The 18,994-nt window shown below is 38.7% G+C and overlaps 1 long non-coding RNA gene across 1 annotated transcript in view; it reads right to left on the bottom strand.

Moving 5' to 3' along the window:
- Positions 1–323: 323 nt before the first annotated feature.
- The window catches only part of LOC145994321 (uncharacterized), a 33,251-nt gene continuing 14,580 nt past the window's right edge, over positions 324–18,994 (bottom strand). Inside the window, exon 3 of the long non-coding RNA XR_014442332.1 lies at positions 324–448. This is a non-coding gene — a long non-coding RNA (uncharacterized LOC145994321). The remainder of the gene's footprint in view (positions 449–18,994) is intronic.

Raw genomic sequence — 18,994 nt, 5'->3', positions numbered from 1 at the left:
TCCCTGTGCCAAGTGGGCTACAGATTACAAATCTGTCACTATCCGTGAAGTCACCCTGTTTCAAATTGATGAAACTGTTATCGGTGGGTGTTCCATCTTTCTTTTCTGCTTCTTTTCTTTTTCTTCTTTTAAAATACACCAGGGCATGTTGGTGTCTTGGTGATTTTGTCCCCATCCGTGCGTGAAGACTGGAGTAAACTTGATGAATCGCTCTCTATTGGACAGCTCACAGCTTTGTATTGTGCCTGTTTCCTGTGGCAAGCGGACTACAGATTCCAAAGCTGTCACTCGTGAAAGACACCAGGGCATGTTGGAACTGGCTCTGAGGAATAACCCTTTTTCTCCCTCTTTGTAGCCTGTGAATGTGTGCTCAGCACGATGTCCGACAAGGTCTGTCTTCTCCGATGATCCATCTTTGCTAGTCTGTCTTCATTGGTATGTTTGGTAACTGAAAACAGAGTTTGATTACTCACCTGCATCTAAATCTTAATGTACACATTCATTACATTTTTATTGCCATTCTTACACTAGAAATGCAGAATGGAGCTTAAAATAATTTAGAGGGTTTCCACAACCTGGAAACTAAAAGTTTTTTTTTCTTCTCAAAAATCAGGGAAAGTTTTATAATTGATTAACAACTCCCTATGAATAACATCTGAGAGACTCCAGACTGTTGTAGCATTTCTCATTTTTCTCATTTAACAGTTGTTGTTTGTCCTTTTTTTTATTCAGATGTTCTAGACAGTGATGTCAATTCTTGAGAAACATTTGATGGGCTGAACTCATATTTTTCGCATAAATTTATACAATACGTAACACATGTCATAAGCTCTTATCCACCAATATTTCCATAATAATGATATGAGCATGGATAGTGTAAATAATATAGAACACTGACAAGTATCAAATTAGAGATATTATTAAGAACCAGTAATTCAGTTGTGAGAATTATTTACGTGTATAATTACGATACTTTTTGTTTTGTTGAATGCAGAATTTTATTTCTAATAATAATAATAATAACATCAACAACAATAAACCGTCACACAACAACCCTTGAGGACCAGGGCCTGTCTGCAGACTGCCAGCCTCACTCCCATTTGTTATTGTAGGTTTCCATGACTTAGTGGGTAGCCCCCGTTCCCATACACTAGATGAAATCTCACGAGAAAAGTTGCAACAGTTTCCCCTAGGAGACTTGAGCCAGCATGCATCCCACAGCCTGAGTCCAAAACCTGATGCCTGCCATGGTGCAAGACACTTTATGTTTGAAATATACTAAAAATATGAGACATATTATTGGGTGGGCTCGAGCCCCACGGCCCCATATAACTTGGCACCACAGATGTAAATCTGATTTTGAACTATCTGTTGTAAATTGACTTGAATTATCTTAACAACTTGGTTTTAAACAAAGATGATACATCATCTTATCAGTTGGAAGCTGTGATCTTTACATTATGTTTCCATTTGGAAAAAGAAATGCAAAAATTTCGGGAAATTTATTTCAATTGTAAATGCTTTCCTTTCTTCACTGCCAACACTTTATTATCGAAGGGTTGAGATTCAAACTGTGGTGAATTATAGTTACATGTTCGTACTATGAGGCGGAATCATAATTTTCGAATAGTGCCAATTGGGGGGCCAAATGTGATATAATTGTGTCCAAAAATTTTAATTAATTGTAATGTAATTTCTGCATTTTTGCCAAAAAAGAGGCTTTTTCTTCCAGAGTTAGAATTAGAAATTCTTTATTGGTGGGCAAAGTTCAACCTGTGAGTGCTCTACCACTTACTAACTAACTAACTCCCTAGCCTTCTTAAACCCGAAGGTTCATGGCTGCAGCAACACAGGCCTTGCATCTTTCCATATCTCGAGCAAGTTCTATATACTCTTTTCCATCCCTACCGATTTCCCTTAGGTCCATCTCAACGTTGTCCCTCCATCTTCTTCTTGGCCTTCCTACAGGTCTCTTACCATCAGGTTTCCCAACAAGAATCCTGTAAACTCCTCTTTCCTCTCCCATTCGTGCCACATGGCCGGCCCACCTAAGTCTTCTTGATTTAATTATTCTAATAATATCTGGACATGAATACAAATTATGTAGTTCTAAATTATGTAACCTTCTCCACTCACCTGTCTCCTCATCCCTTTTAGGTCCAAAGATTTTCCTAGGGATCTTATTTTCAAATAACCTCAATTTATGTTCCTCTTTCAATGTAAAGGACCAAGTTTCACATCCATATAATACTACAGGCAAAATTACTCTTTTGTATATTTTAACTTTTAGTTTCTTAGATATTAAACAGGAAGACAAAAGTTTATGAAGAGAGAAGTAACATGCATTTCCTGAATTAAGCCTACTTTTTATTTCCTCTTTAATATAATTTTCATTTGTTAGTATTACTCCTAAGTATTTGAATTTGGAAACTGGTTCAAACGAGTTGTTATCAATAATTAGATTTTGATTATTACCTAACACTTGGTTTCGGCCTGTAAGCATATATTTAGTTTTCTCTTTGTTAACTTCCAAACCTATCTCTTTAGCAGTTTTGAAAAATATTTTAGCATTATTTTTAATTGTATTCACATCATCCCCCAGTAAGTCTACATCATCTGCGTATGCTAACAACTGTGTCACAGCATTTAATTTTAGTCCTTCTTTAGCTCTACCACTTAACCTGCAAAATTTGTACAACGAAAAAAAAACATACAAAACTAGTCCAACATATATAAATATTTAGTTACATTTATCCCTACTAAATATTTCGGTAACTAACAATATGAAAAAGATAAAGACAATTTTACTCATTCTCTGGTTCAAGTCTGGTCATATATTTGATTTCGAATATGCTGAATCTAGTCATCTAGCAGGCTCTGTTACTGCTCATAATAAAAAGTGGAAACCACAAGTAAGAGTGAAGTAAGAGTGGTATTTTGTCTTCATTACCTGCAAATTTAAAGGTAATTGCATTCATCTTTCCGGTACATGAGCCATATTTCAATAACATTGCAAATGTTTCTGGGAAAAATACCTATTATAAAAATCATTTTTTTAAAAGCTGAAAATAACTTATTTTGTTAGCCTATCTCCGATTTGTGAGTATACGTTTTATAAAAAAACATTTCAAGACGCAACTGGTCCCTTCATCAGGTTCACAATCCATACTTTTTACCATTACCTTATTCCTTGTCCTCTATTCTTTGACGTTGCCATGAAGTGATTCCACTCGCCAAGATTATGAACCTGATGAAGGGACCAGTTGTGTCTTGGAACGTTGTTTTTATAAAACGTATACTCACAAATCGTAAGTAGTTCATTTTATAGTATTTTTAAGTACTTTTATTGTATATATCCTTTCGTTGGTATAAGTGTCCCAGAGTAACACGGTTGGTGTACCGTGACTGTGGCGCTCACAAAACGATGTTATTGTTTTTTTGTCATTTTTCACATGGAGGAAACAACATTTTGTATAATTTTATTTCAAATTTACTTCTGATATTAACTAATTTGCATACCATTTGTACTAAATTCATAATTTATTACTTGTTGACGAGAGATATTTATTTACATTTTACTTTGTAGTTTCATCCCACTCGATATATTGAGGAAAATTGCAAGTAAAAATAGGCTCATCTTCATAAGGAGATTGATTCGTGTTGCTTGCATTATCAGTTTTCAATGACTCATCAGCAAAACATTATCTTCTGGGCCCTGAGAGTCGAACACTACCCAGGTCTTCTCTTTTCTGATTGCTTGTTTCAGCAAGCAATGTTCGGAACTGCTGTTGTTCATTCATACTGAATATCAGGTTTCAAGTGGCAGTAATAAGTGAATGGAGTCGAATAAAATAATTACCGAAGTATCAAATCTACACAGAAATAAAATACCACATTTACGCATGTATAATGCACACCCTGGTTTTTGATGGGGAAAAGTGACAAACCATTATTATTTGGTACGGTCAATAAATAACCGGAATGAATGTTGTACGGACTTAACCTTGAATTAATAAAAATAAAGAACAATTTTATATTAAAAATTTCACATAATAAATAAAATACTGGTCGCTGTTGAGGAAGGCATCCCACCGCTTCACCAGATTTTAGATGCCCCTGTCCCAGAAGTTCTGTGGCTGCTGTGAGCACCAATGGAAGACCATCTCCTGCAGATATGCATCCGAGGCAAAGTGGATTCCACTTAGGACTAAACACATGAAAGTCACATGGGGTAAGTCAGGGCTGTAGGGGGGATGATCTAAGCATTCCAGACCCACACCACCTCCCCTCTCCCTTTACTGTGTTTAACATTCCAAAGCTTTCTCTCTTTAACCACCTTATTTATTCTGTAATAGTAGAAAGCGAGATCAAAATTACGTTATGGATTTGCAGTGCTCAAGGAATTATTTTCTATTATTACTCGCCAACAAATACTGCTAATACGCATCCCATGTGACAGGAGATGCCTGCTCGAATTCCACCAGAATGGCACTGCTTTTCTTGGTGTTGCAGAAAATTACATTACAAAGTGAAAAATCATGAGAATTGACCTCAAACTTTTATACATTGTTTGAAGACTGGATATTGCCTCCTCCAAAAAAATAATTCTCAGTCTCCACACCAGAATTTCTGCAACATTCTAAGACAATAGTAATACACAAGAATTGGATACCTTAATGCTAAATGCCCCTCTAACTAAAATACCCGCCATAATCTAAGACTTAGAGTTGAATACTGTCCCCGCCAACGTTTAATTCAGAATTCCCCCCAGAACCCACGTGTCAATTAAGGCCTAATATATAAGAGTTGGATATTTATCCCCCCCTCACACCTTCAATAATGACCTTAAACGCTTTCTTTTCTTCATCTAATGGATTAAATATGGTGAATTTAAGGTGTAAAATTTTTTCCTGTATTTTGGAAAAATATATAAATGTTTACTTTACTAGTGTACGGGATAGACTATGATGGCGTTCAATCGCCTATCCCAGTCATTGACGTCAAACGTATGAAAAAGAAGTTGTGGAAAAATGATGGATCATTCTTACTACGAGATACAAAACTTGGTATGTCTGACTTTTTTAGGGCGTATAATTCCCCAGAAAATAATCATAAATAGCATGATACATGAAGTTAATCCCAGGCAAAAAGCTGTTCTTCAGTGCAGACAATGTTTCAGATATGCACACACGGCAACTCAGTGCCGTTCTCAACAGAATTGCGCAACCTGCGGAGACAATAAGCATGGTACCTCCTGTAACCTATCAGCTAAATGCTCCAATTGCCAAGGAGCTCATTCAACTCTTGATAAAAACTGTCCAATGTGGCGAAGAAAGCAGCAAATACAGGAGCGCATGGCGAACGATAATCTCTCTTACCGTGAGGTTAGACAAATTATTGAAGGCGCATATATACAACCGCCATCTACAGAGGAAATTCTGAATCCCATTATAAACAAAACAGATTTTCCTCCTATTCAGTTTCGTGCCTGACTAAATTCTTCACCCAGTGTCTCAAAAATTCTAAATCATAATGCACAACCCACCCTCACATCTAAACCCATCACAATTGCAAACCACAGCCCTAGCATTAACATATGGCAAAAACATTCTGTTGGATCAAATCTAACTCCAGTTGCTTCAATGATTCATCATCCTCTTCCACACACATCAGGGAAGTCGATAGAAGTACATAAAAATATCAGAGTGACATGAAAACCAAAAAAAGGAAACGTTCTAGGATGCCAAGGATACATACTCACTCCAACCCATCCACATTAGTGTTGCCCACGAGACGAGACGAGACGAGACTTTGGTCTGTCCCGTCCCGTCTCGTGAAAATGCTGTCTCGTCTCGTGTCTCGTCTCGAAAATATTCGTTTGTCCCGTCTCGTGTCCCGTCTCGAAGGGTTCTGTCTCGTCTCGTCTCGTCCCGTCTCGTTTTGTCTCGTCTCGTCTCGAAAAAGTGATCTGGGATATCATGCCAACAAAAGTCAAAAGAAGCAGAAACACGAAATATTTTTCCGGAAAGTGGGATAAAGCTCCAAATATTTTACCCATTGCGTGGTAAGAATAAATAAGGTTCGTTAATAATGAGGACATTAATATTAAAAATGCAGTTTGTTGGTTACTGATTGCTAGGTATCTTATAAAATCTACCTTGTGGTTTTTCTGGCTTCCATACAAGAGTGCTCTTTTCATTACTGCTATACCTTTTGGAAGTTTTGAAATGTTTTCCACTAGACCTTCTTTCTTTCTGAATGTCGAACTTCCGTGCACTATGAAAATGTACATTTCTTCTTTAAATTCTAAGCTTGGCACTCGGGAGCAACAAAAAAGTTTTTAAATGTGTAGTACGAGCACAAAAGACTATTTAAAATTTCAATACTTAGTATATTACATTTATTGTTCTTAACATTGTTAAACATCTTCTATGACATAAGTTTCAAAAAGTGTTTCTTTGTGATATTGTTCTGTTTCTTATGCTCAGCTTATGACGCACATACTTCTTTGTTTTCTCTTTAGCCTCTAAGTCTGGTACCACCACCGCTTGATCTAATTTATCCTTCGGCAGACACGCATCTAGAAATATATGTCGGGGAAGGGTGTCCGAGCCAAGTGTTTCAGAAAAAAATATAATAACAACATTAACGACAACAATTAAGCAAATGTTTAAATTAATACATTAATATAATTCATAGGTCTATTCACTTGAATATGTAAATTAATCAATTCTATTATTGTTATTATATGAAATGTTACAAAGATTGTAGAAGAATAGTAATATAACAGCACGAATATTAGCTAATAGCTAGCTTACGTGTAGTTAAGATCGCCTAAATTTGCATAAAAACAACTGTCCTGGCAAGAAGTTTAATGTAAAAAAAGGTGATGAATTGAATATTTGCTAAATAACAAAAAAGGATGTTAAGTCCACTTGACGAAAAATAAAATTGCTGATTAATATTTTATTCTCATTATTATAAGTAGTAGTGTACGTACATAAATCTTCATTGATACTGTCATTCAAAGCCGTATGATCGCAATAAAATCCTTGTTCGGCATAAAAAAGTAACCCTCGATTATGCTAAAGAAATATATTTTTGTTTAGCTAGAGCAAGGCCCCAGAAGGATGCAAGAAGCCGTTCCTGCAAAAGTGTATGTTTTACGAAGCGAAGAGACGTGACAAAACCACCACGTATGGAAGGCAAACCTGCATATATTTTATATCGCACATTTACAGAGCCGTGCCTCCTGAAGTTATAAAAATCCCAACTTCAATGATTCCTTTAGACATGCTATAGTTGAAAAAATATGTTTAGATGCACCAGAAGTGCATCATTATCAGATTATACATATAACGTGTTAGGGGAATAAACATATTTGTGTAAATTGGGTGCCTCCCCGATTACGAAGTAATAACGTCGAGGTCTTGTAATCAAGGGTCCCCGCGTTCGATACCCAATGGAGGCACAAAGTGGATCGGATCGCACTTTAAACTGTAGGTCGGTTCGCGATTTAGCCTATTTGTGAATCAAGTGGACTTAAAATCCAATATCAACCTTAAGAATATTAGAACCCACTAATTCACCCGCAGCTAAGTCAAATTTCACATATCCCTCTTCATCCTCGTTCATAGACTTCCTGCAATACTCTTGTGCATGTGGGTTGCATCCCACCAGGTGCGAGAAATGTGAAGAGTTATTCTTTCCCTGTACTGTGTCGGCGAATAATACAAAGCACTTGTGTTCACTGTCCCTCTTTCATTCAAAGTCTGCCGTTTTCCTTTTCAGCTTTTCCTGCAAAACTTCCTGTCAGCAAGCAAAGCAAATTACAGAATTTTTATTGCCCCTCCCTTGCATCAACCTTCATTCCTACTTTAGGCCTGGATTTATGGCACTTACCCGCTGCTGCAGGTCAACCTCGCCCCTATGTTTGGTGTTTACCCCCTGAAGCAACGGTGTCCATTGTTCAAAGCGAAACCTCTGTCAGTGAGGAACGGCGAAAAATAGTCTCGGAATACACCCTGGCCGTAAACAGGCTCCCGCCACCCTGACATTGGTGTCAGCTTCCCTCTGAAGTTTGATAAAACTACTTTGTGAAATTTGTTTAGTAACGATTGAAAATGTAGACAGTATTTTGCTCATAAACTTGAAGGCTAAATTCACAGAATAAAAAGAACAGCTACAAGATTCCTTCATCTGACTTACAGAAAGGCTAATCGGGACTGGACCCACACTTTAAAGTGGGATTCAAATCACTATGTTCCTTCACCGGGTATCGAACCCGGCACCCCTTGATTACAAGGTGACGACGCTACCACTGTACCATCGGGGAGTCCCCATAGAACAACGTTTCCTTCTACGACGATTATACAGAACTTAGTACACTTCCTTCATTTGAAATCTAATCTATATCAGGCTCAGTATTTCGTTATTACAATCCAAGGAATAGTATTCCCCTTAAATAAGAAATAAATAAATAAAAAAAGCATTGGAAATAATCTTCAAACGGACGTAAAAATTCGAATCCAACCACCTGTAGAATGCCTGAGGGAAACAACAAGAATTTTCTCAACAAAGACATTTCCGAAATTTCCATAACATTCTAAAAATTTCGCAACCCGTGCAAATAATCACGTGGCAAAATCTTGTCATGGTTCCCTGTAAACACTAAAATCACCAAATTACTTCTTTCCATAATACCCGTATTTTCTCCTCCTCTTTAGCTCTCAGCTGTTCGGAGTGGGATAATGCAAGATTATTTGTACCTAATTATCTCTTTCTCTTAGTCTTGCTAATATCTTGGACTCCTTAATAACTTTCCCAACAACTCCTTATCAATTTGTACTGCCATGTTTCCCACAATGTTTTTCCTACTTCCTAATAACATTCACTTCTGTACACCCTTTGATGTAAAAATTAAATAATAATAATAAACCCTATCCGTCGGTCCGTTTATTTTTCCAACCTATAGAGCTGAGACTATGTTTACAAGATAAATCTCGGACTCAGATACTCCACGATCTTTTGGCCCCTCCTTCCACCTTCTCTACCTGCCCTTTTACTTGATGTTATTCAGAATTGTATTAGTATCTGGAGTACTATCGTAACATAAAATTATTAGCCTGGAATGAATTGAAAAATAAAAATGGGGAGTAACCCTGTGTTTCGAAAGAGTATTGAAAATACGTTTAGGTATTCATTCATTACTCCCTCTAGAATAGTCTTCTTTTGACTTAACACGCGCTTATCAACGTTTCTAATTTAAATACTTTTTTCCAAGCAAACAAGTATTTGCAACTGATTAAATATTTTGCTTTTATTTTTTCGAGACATTCGAGACGAGACGAGACTTTTCAAAAGCCGTCCCGTCCCGTCTCGTGTCTCGTCTCGAAAACGAGACGAGAAAGGCATTCCGTCTCGTCCCGTCTCGAATTTCAAAAGGCTTGTCCCGTCTCGTGTCTCGTCTCGAAAACGAGACGAGACACGAGACGAGACGGGACATGTCCCGTCCCGTGAGCAACACTAATCCACATCATCAATTACAGACACTTCTTCTACTGAGTCAGAACCCAAACCCTCTTTAAATATAGTGCAAAATGCTTATTCTAATTCTATTTCCTCAAGGATACACCATGCTAATTCAGCAGATAAAAACTTGAAACAATCATCCTCTTATCATCCATCTGAAAATATTCACAAAATTTACACCTCATTATTACAGACAATACCGCTTCTATGGTCTACTCTTGTGCAAATAAAAGAGTTCCAGAAACAAAAACTTATTTTACATCATATTAATACTGTTGGAGATTTATCTATAAAAGTAACCACGTTTATTCTTTCTTTATATATTTTATATTGCATATAGCTTCAATTGTTTTTTTTGTGTATATCAAATGCCTTAAGTAACCTGCACTCCCATTGGCTAATTCATTCTGAGCGCGGTGTCTAGTTGCCGCCATCTTAGCGCGGTAGTTACTTCCAGCCAGAGTGCGTAGAGAAGCCACTCGGGACACAGCCAGAAACCGTCGCGGACAATTATGGATACCGTAAGCCTAACGTGGCTACGTTTCATTAGTGGTGCGTTGTTGTAACACCAGCTGCAACTTCGTGTAAACTTCGTGTAAACAGTTTTCCCTACACAGGAGTGCATGGGAAGTGTAATCAAGTGTTATGTGTATATACCTTATAATACATAGTTATAGTTCTCAGTGTGTGTGCCCGTGTTTTCTTTACAACTCCCAAGAGGATCGCGGCGAACTTTGCCCTGTAGCGACACAATCCATACCAGAGAGATGTAAGTGGTAACCTACACTTTCACTTACATTTAGATCCTACCGGTTCGGATCACCATTCATTTCTGGTCCTTCACAGCCGAACGGGTACTACATTCAATTTTGGTCCTTTACGACCCGGAACGCAATCAAATACCCTATCTACAAACCTGCTGGTCGTTTTACAGAACCTCACCTCTTAATTAATCAATTATATAAAAGTTGACTAATATGACATTATTACTTCAATGGAATGTCAATAGTTTCTCTGCACATAAACTAGATCTACTAAAACTAGTGACGGAAAGACATCCTTTAATACTGTGTTTACAAGAAACTAAGGGTCTTCAGCAAGAAATATATAGAATTTCACATTATCATTGTATAGGATCTCCATACAAATATACGGAACGGGGTATTGGTACATATATATGTCCATAAAAAAGTAGCCTACCAGGAAATACAATTACCTAAACACCAAAAACTATTTTGGATTTATAAAGTAGAAGCAAGAGCAAACCAAATTTACATAGCAGGTAATAAATTTACGATAATCAATGTATATATCCCTTCAAATTACAATTCTCAAAACATAAAACAAACTGATTTACAAGCTTTAACGTTCAACGTACCCAGTCCTTATTTAATTGTCGGGGATTTTAATGGGCATCACGATATTTGGGGTATGCATGCAACAGATAGACTTAGCACTAGTATAGTGGATTGGATGGACGACAACTCTTTCATTGTCCTAAATGATGGATCACCAACACATATACCTCGAAATGGAAGTAATCCAACATCAATTGATTTAACTATATTATTCATTATTCACTCAATTTCAGTGGTTCATAGAGGATGAACTCCATGGTAGCGATCATTTTCCCATCTATATTCGTATCCAATTCTTACCAAGCCAACCTTTTACCCCGTCCCATTACCAATTCTCCGCTGGAAAACTAACAATTTACAATGGGAAATATATAAAATATTAATAGATTCCTTTATTCTAAGTAAACAACTTACTTCCTCCAAGCCTATATCTTATACACTGCTACTTCAATATATTACTAAAGCTTTACATACTAACCTCGCGTAAAAAACTCATTGTGAAACAATGAAAAACTAAATATGCTGACCAAGGCAGTAATTTATTTTATTAAAAACATAAACTAAACGTAACGTTTCAACCTTCTAGCAAGGTCTTCTTCAGACTCTGTATCAAGTACAAAAGTAACAAGATACAAAAACAGGGCATTATATATACACAAACATTACTCCCTCCAGACTATTTAGAAAGTTGTTCGGAACTTTCTAGCAGGTGACTTTCACTTGCCAACTTTACTTTCACCTAAAAGGCTAAACACAATTACTTCCATATAGAATGTGGTTGGACTTTTAATCTCACGCTCTTTTCCCTTCATTTTTCTTCCTTTTCCTCTCCTCTTTCTCTCTTGTCCTTTCCACTCTTTCTAACATCTTCTTCCATTCTTTGTTTAACTTCAGTCCCCCATTCCAGTTCATTGTGTCTTCTTCACCTTTCTTCTCTATTTCCTTGGCTTCCTTCCATTTTCTCACTAGCATTCTCTTCTCCCTTCCTATCTGCTTAGCCTCATCCCACTCTATGTCATGTCCTGTTTCTCTCGTGTGTTTAAATATTGCATTTCTCTCTCTCTTAAGTCGTACATCATCCCTATGTTGTTTCAAACTGTCTTTCAGCCTTTTTTTCGTTTCTCCTATGTACACACTCTGACATTCTTTACATTTCACTTCGTAGATAATCCCTTCCTCTTCCTCTTCTCTGTTCTCCTTTTTCTTGTTAGCATTCCTCGCTATTCCTAAGATGCTTCTCCCTCCCTTCCTGTAAGTTTTAATTCCCGCTTTCCTAAGCACTTTGCATATCTTTTCTGTGGTCTTCCCCATACTCCTTATTCCAAATCTTCTCTCTTTTTCTTTCTCTTCCTCTTTTTCTTTCTCTTCCAATTCTTCCCTGCCCGTTTTCTTCCTTCTTCTGTTTATGTCCAGTCTATCCTGCTTCTCATAGCCACTCTTTTCCAGCTGTTTCCATAGGCTATTTATTTTGCCTTCTTTTTCACATTCTTTCATGCATATTTTCTTGATTCTGTCCTCCATATTCTTTATAAAATTTATTTTTGTCACCTCACTTACATCACTTCTTTTGTGGCAGAATACCCCTGCTGCACACTTCTTCTGATACCAAGCGGTTTCAATTTCTTGTCCTCTCTTCCTTTTCATCAATATATCTAGATAGCTTAACTTGTCTTCTTCTTCTATTTCAAGTTCCAATAATATCCCTCTTTCTTCATCTTGAATTTCTTTGGCAAAAATGTCAAGCTGCCTCTTCGTTCCCTTCCATATGCCAAAACACTCGTCCACATATCTGCTAAACAGAATTATTTTGTCACCTCCCTTTTCTATCACTTTCTTTTTCCATTCATTCAGCCTTGCTGCCTTGGTCAGCATATTTAGTTTTTCATAGTCATTATCCTCTGTACGGCACAAGGATAGCTTCCTTTGTTTTCGTAAATTACATTGTGAAGGGAATTTTATACTCAATATAGGTGTAAGGTAGTACTTCTTCAACCATTACATTTCTGATATCACGTGATGCTGAACACTAAAGCACAGGGGTCCATAAAATGGAACATGAAATCATAATTTACATTACAAAAGGTTTTTCCATATTGCCATCTATTTTAACAAATCGTCGTTCGCTCACGACACACCACATTGATAGTAACACGATGTAAAATATAATTGTTAGCTTGTATCTTCAGACGGGTGCAGATAGCAGACAATGTTATTTACACATTTCAACAAACAAACGAAATAAAAATGAAACCGAGAGAAGATTTACGATTTAAAGACCAGAAAAGTGACACAAACCTATTTCAAGACCTTCAAAACAAATTTTTGAAAATATGTGGTAGTCGGTTTGACATAATGATGAAACCAATTTCATAAGTTACAAAATCTAACAGTTACAACCTCAAGGTCCATGCATCTAACTTAGCATACATTCAAATGTCTCCATGCGTAGTGAAATATAATGGCTGTTGGCAACACTGACAGTGGTGCTCGCGTCTGATTGTAGGAACTACATTGAGTCTCACGTGACTTATTAGTACCCGGGTAAATAGAAAAACCTGGCAGGCATCGAGGCCTGTGAATTCTTGTTCGGGGAAGCTCGTTTGTGCACCTGGCTTGACGTGCGTGTTGTATATTATTGTAGGGGCAACTCCTTGTGGACGAGTTTCTTTCGGGTCTCATACAGACCTCTGTGCACCAAACCCACACATGTTTCAGTGACATTACATTATCACCGTACACCTCAACCAGTTGACGATTATTTTTCTCTTGTGAGGTGCCCTTTACACGCAAAAACCTGATCACACTAATCACTTCCACGCTTGACAATATTTCCGTGAGCGCATCCATCTTCCAATTGATATTGCGAGGATCTGGTGCAACATTTAGGCCATCTAACGACTGTGTGATAAAGCTGTGCTCTTCTGCTGCGAGCCTGGCGGGGAATTCAAAGAACAGGAAGGATATGACACCCGTGAGAGCTCTTGTTACCTTGCTTTTTGAATCACCCTCGTATAGCCTAGCAATCTAACATAATTTTGGTTATAGGATAATATAGGGAACTTCCATTTCTCGTAGAAAATTCTACACTTAAAGCACATGGTTAGTATGAATTCATAAATAATACAAAATTATATACAAGCAAATACGGGGTTTCACATTAACCAACCACCTAATTAGACAGTGTGTACAGAATATGATTTCTTGACCACATTTTCTCCAGGTGAGGTCTTGTTCAGTGCTGCTGCATATATAAAAATGGATGTGTGTGTGTGTGTCCCGCCATAACTCTCGAACGCCTGGAGCGATTTCAACCAAACTTGGTATACATGTCGCTTGAAATATGGAAAGAAAAAGTGTGGGGGTAAGACACCCCTGGCACCCTTCGGGATGGGAGTGAGAAGGAGGTGACATCTATAAATAATTAAAAACGACCTATATTACTGTGGAATCCATAGTTTTCGGGGCCGCTAAGATGAATAGTGACACTCCCAATGCAGTTCAACTCCAAGTTCATTTTACTCTATAGTTAGAATTCATTATTTTTCTGTCTAATAGAAGATTGGGATAAATAAATACCCGGGCAACGCCGGGCAATCAGCTAGTATTTCATCAATACCATGCCCCAGGAGTCTATGGAGCAACGCCATGCATAACGGTACAGAAGGAGAGAAAGAGAGTGGGCGGACCAAAGCAGTACGCGTAATGGGTCAAATGCCTAGTGGCTGCAGCTGCATTTTCCTCTCCATGCAATTTCTCTCTCGAGTCACATGCACATGTTTTCGTTCGCTTGCTGCGTAGACTCCTGGGGACAGAGTATAGCTGCAGTCATGATTACATATTTATTATATTTTCCCCTCAAATAACACGTCAATGGTACTCTAAATAAACGGCAGAGAACTCAACAACATGAAACCCTGAGATTAACCCTTTTGCTCCATTCATGCATTGTTGGCTGCTATTTAAAGGTCGTAAAAATATTTCGAAAGCACTTTTCAAACCTTATAAAATCTCTTCATATTTGTAATTTGTTTTTATCCTTTTAAAATCCTCATTTAGAGTTACAATTCCTAGACATACAGGGTGTTACCGTAACCTTGATTCAAACTTGCATGGTGGATGGAGACTGAACCAATATAAGATATGGAACAACGGTCTGGAAACGCGCCATGACAAAGTTATAAGCCAAGAGTAGTTGGGGCTGCCTATGACAGTGAAATAAGACAGCTGAAAGATGCGACTTCTAGCTTTAATACGGACATTACTACTAGTGTATCTTAGCACTTTACGACGCCCCGTGCATAGCCTTCTGGCAAGAATCCTTGCTGCGTGTGGAATGGTCAGAACGGCTCCAGGGATGTTAGAGCGGATGAGAGACTGTCGTGCCTGGAGGCCGCCATTTTGAAGAAATACTGTAAGATTTTCGTCGTCGCCTTGTAAACAAGGGGTCCTGGTTCGATACTCGTTGGAGGCACATAGTAGTTCGGATCCCACTGTAGGTTCAGTCCCGATTAGCCTTACTCTGCATAAAGTGAATTTCAAATCAATCAATTTCAATCAAATACCTGTGCTGTGGCACGCGGCTCACACCCATAACGCTGGACCAGCTTTATTCATAACTGCCCAAGCAACATTTATTTAACAACAAATTCAATTTTCCATAACTATGTTGTTGCAAGTATGCAAGTATGAGTAAAATTATTCAGTTTTCATACTTTTCAAGAATTTACACTTTGCGAAAATGTCGCACGGCATTCTTGTCTCTGTAAAAGTATCGACTGGTATCGTTGATTGAATTCCAATCGATAGTTTCCGCTACCGATGCATCGACAATATCGGCTCGCCCGTAGGGATTATTATGGACAGATTGTCCCCAATACCATCCAGAGATTCAGAAAAAAATTATCATCATTATGCTTGTAACAGAGGACAACAATAAAGAAAAATTAATATTGCAGCCAACAATGAATGGAACTTTGCCTAAGCGATTTGGATTGTAAGTATAAAGTTTATCTTCTTTTTAGCTCGATAAAAAATATATATTTTTCATGAATTAGTATTCAAATGACAGCTTCTTACTGTCAATTAGTTAAATGAGGCTTGCGACACCATATTGATGGTGTTTTTTCCCCATAACTTTCGATGCATACATTGGGTTATTGCGCTTATGGCCATGTAGTCAATGGCAACGATGAAGATAAATTTTTCGATGAGACTAATAAGGCTGTCCCTGTTGCCGACCATGTTGAGTGGTCGACTCACAATCTTACCATCGAAAGTTGCAGGTTCGAAGCAACAAGAGTTAGTAAACACTTGCCCCCAAACGGAATTAGTCACGCTTAATTCCAGTATGTCAATGCTTTACATCGTTTCTTCAGATCGCGTGGAGCTTTTCACTTCCAAGCCTCCCCGATGGCATGGTGGCAAGTTCGTCGCATTGCAATGAAAGGTTCCCGGGTTCGTTACCCGGTGAAGGCACATAGTGGTTCGGGTCCTACTTCAAACGTAGGTTCAGTACCAATTAGCCTCATGTGCATGAAGTGGACTTAAAATTAAAGAATCACATCAATGAAATTTTCACTTCAAATTTTCCCAAGATGATAACCACGACGAAACAAACATAGCCTGGCCAGGAGCCTAATCCAAAAATTCCATCTGAGAGATTGTGGCAAATTTTCAATATTAAGGGCATGTCTGAACAGCCTACGTATAAAATAACAGTAGTCAAATCAGGCACATGTGTGATCCTTAGAGCGTTTTCCGTTAGGGAGGAATCGCACCGAAGTGACAAGGGACCGTAAGGAACGGTTCACACCGTAGATGCGTGACAGGCCACGCAAGCCTGCCTTCGATTGGTGAAATCCTTGAGAGCTTTGGTCTGAATTCTCCCTTAGGTTGCGTCCGAAAGGTACCGACTGAGCCACCGCGGCCACCCTAATAAGTAGAAAACGAATTGACGGAGGGCGATGATATTTCGGATATGGGTAATTGGGGTGGGGGCACGATAGATGGGGCTAGTGTGTATCATGGCGGCCATCTTGAAAGCCGCCATCTTGGAATTACATCCAGATTTTCAAATAGGAAGGGGGTCATGTAGCATGTCATTTTACATGTGCGTCTTCTCATATATAAGAATATGCAGATATTTTCGCCCTAACTTTATGTTGTGAGGATATTTTCACAGTTGATGTTCACATTTGGCGTAATGTATGGGTTGGTATTTATTTGTACCACGTGATCTAACGTAGCTCTAACCCTCCAAGAACGGATCGAAATTGTTGTTAAAGTGGGGAGCGCAGTGCCAGAGTCATTGCAGATTTCAATGTCCGGCATCAGAGAGAGAGAGACAACATCTCACATACCACAGTATTGCGTGTAATGTAGAAGGAAGGAGACGGGATCCGTGTGCGACAGAGAACGTAGTGGACGGCCGAGAACAGCTACCGACGAAGAAACAGCAACGGCAATTGTGGCATCCTTGGTAAAGAGCCCTGAACGCAGTACCCGACGTTTGGCTTCAGTGTGAGGAGTCAATCAGAGATCCATACTCCGTGTGTTGCATACTAACAAGTGGCATCCCTACAAAATTCACATGCAGCCGTTCTTAACTGAGGATGACCCAGACAGGCGGTTACAGTCTGCAGACTGGGCTTTGGTTCGTTGCAACAAGGATCCCCAGTTCCCGAAAAGTGTTCTGTTTAGCGATGAGGCCATATTCTCCGTGAACGGTGAGGTAAATAAGCAGAATCATCGTTATTGGTCAGATACCAACCCGTCGTGGACAGATCCTCGTAAGGAAGTCGGTGCGGGAAAGGTAATGGTGTGTGGTGTGGGATTTGGAACACCCGAATTGTGGGACCTGTCTTCATCCATGGCAACCTGAATGGGTAAAGATATCTGAATATTCTCCAGGAAGATGTGTTCCCTCACTGATGAACTCAAACGGCGAATTACCAACCTATTTCCAGCAGGACGGCTCGCCTACGTACTACGCGTTATGTGTCAGGCAGTGATTGGATGAACAGTTCCCGGGTCACTGAATTGGTCGAAGAGGGCCCACCGAGTGGCTTCCCCGTTCTCCGGACCTTACGCCCCTTGACTTTTACCTTTGGAGTCATCTTAAAGTCATAGTTTATCAAGAGAAAATTACTGATCTCAACAACCTCCAGCACCGGATCCAACAAGCATTTCACTCTGTCGACCCTGCAGTGTCATTGCGTGTCCACGAGGACTGGCTGAAACGTCTTACGATGCGTCTAGCACAGAACGGGAAACACGCAGAGCACATCTTGTAGAATGCCAAATATGCACTTCAACTGAGAAAATATCCTCACCAAATAAAGTTAGGGAAAAAATAACTGCATAATCTTATTTCTGAGAAAACGCATATGTAAAATGATATACTACATTACCCCCTTCCCATTTGAAAATCTGGATGTAATTCCAAGATGGCCGCCATGAAACACAATAGCCCCATCTGGTGTGCCCCCACACCAAATACACATGTCCGAAATTTCATCGCCCTCCGTCAAGTCGTTTTCTACTTATTAGGGTGTCCTGGGACTTTTGACTCACTATGTATTTCTTTCTCACCCGCTAAGACACAGCTCCTTTATGTTTAAAATTTCGTACAGAGCAGTGGCGTATTCTTCACGTAAACCATTTTTTTTTCATATATTTTTACACATTTTGCTTTAATATATGAATAATTGCTAATTATATACTATGCAAACTATTAAAACAATATTCTAAACCAGAATGAAAGTGAATGGTTTGTGTATGGCACTGATCATTCCCCATCGCACCGTTCTGACGAACAGGTTTCCTCCCCGATTGTATACTGGGAGGGTGAGGAAGCCGAGCGAGTGGCTTTTCAAAATTAAGTGGCTTACGGTGTCAGTTCCACCACTGCAAACAGCGTTAGCAGGAGAAAACTGATTGCTCCTTCCTGCTTTTTGTTTCGCGCTTGGCAGAGGTAGTGTTGCTACATTGAGGGATTTACCTTGGTACAGGGAAATCTAGGTGCAATTTTAGGTAAAACACCCATTGGTGTTTTATTTCTATTACAGTTAATAAATCTAGATTGGGGTGTAAATAAATATATACAA

Source organism: Lepisma saccharinum, chromosome 10 (assembly GCF_977018435.1).
Source record: "Lepisma saccharinum chromosome 10, izLepSacc3.1, whole genome shotgun sequence".
NCBI classification, from domain to species: Eukaryota; Metazoa; Arthropoda; class Insecta; order Zygentoma; family Lepismatidae; genus Lepisma; species Lepisma saccharinum.
This window is presented reverse-complemented; position numbering and strand designations above follow the sequence as displayed.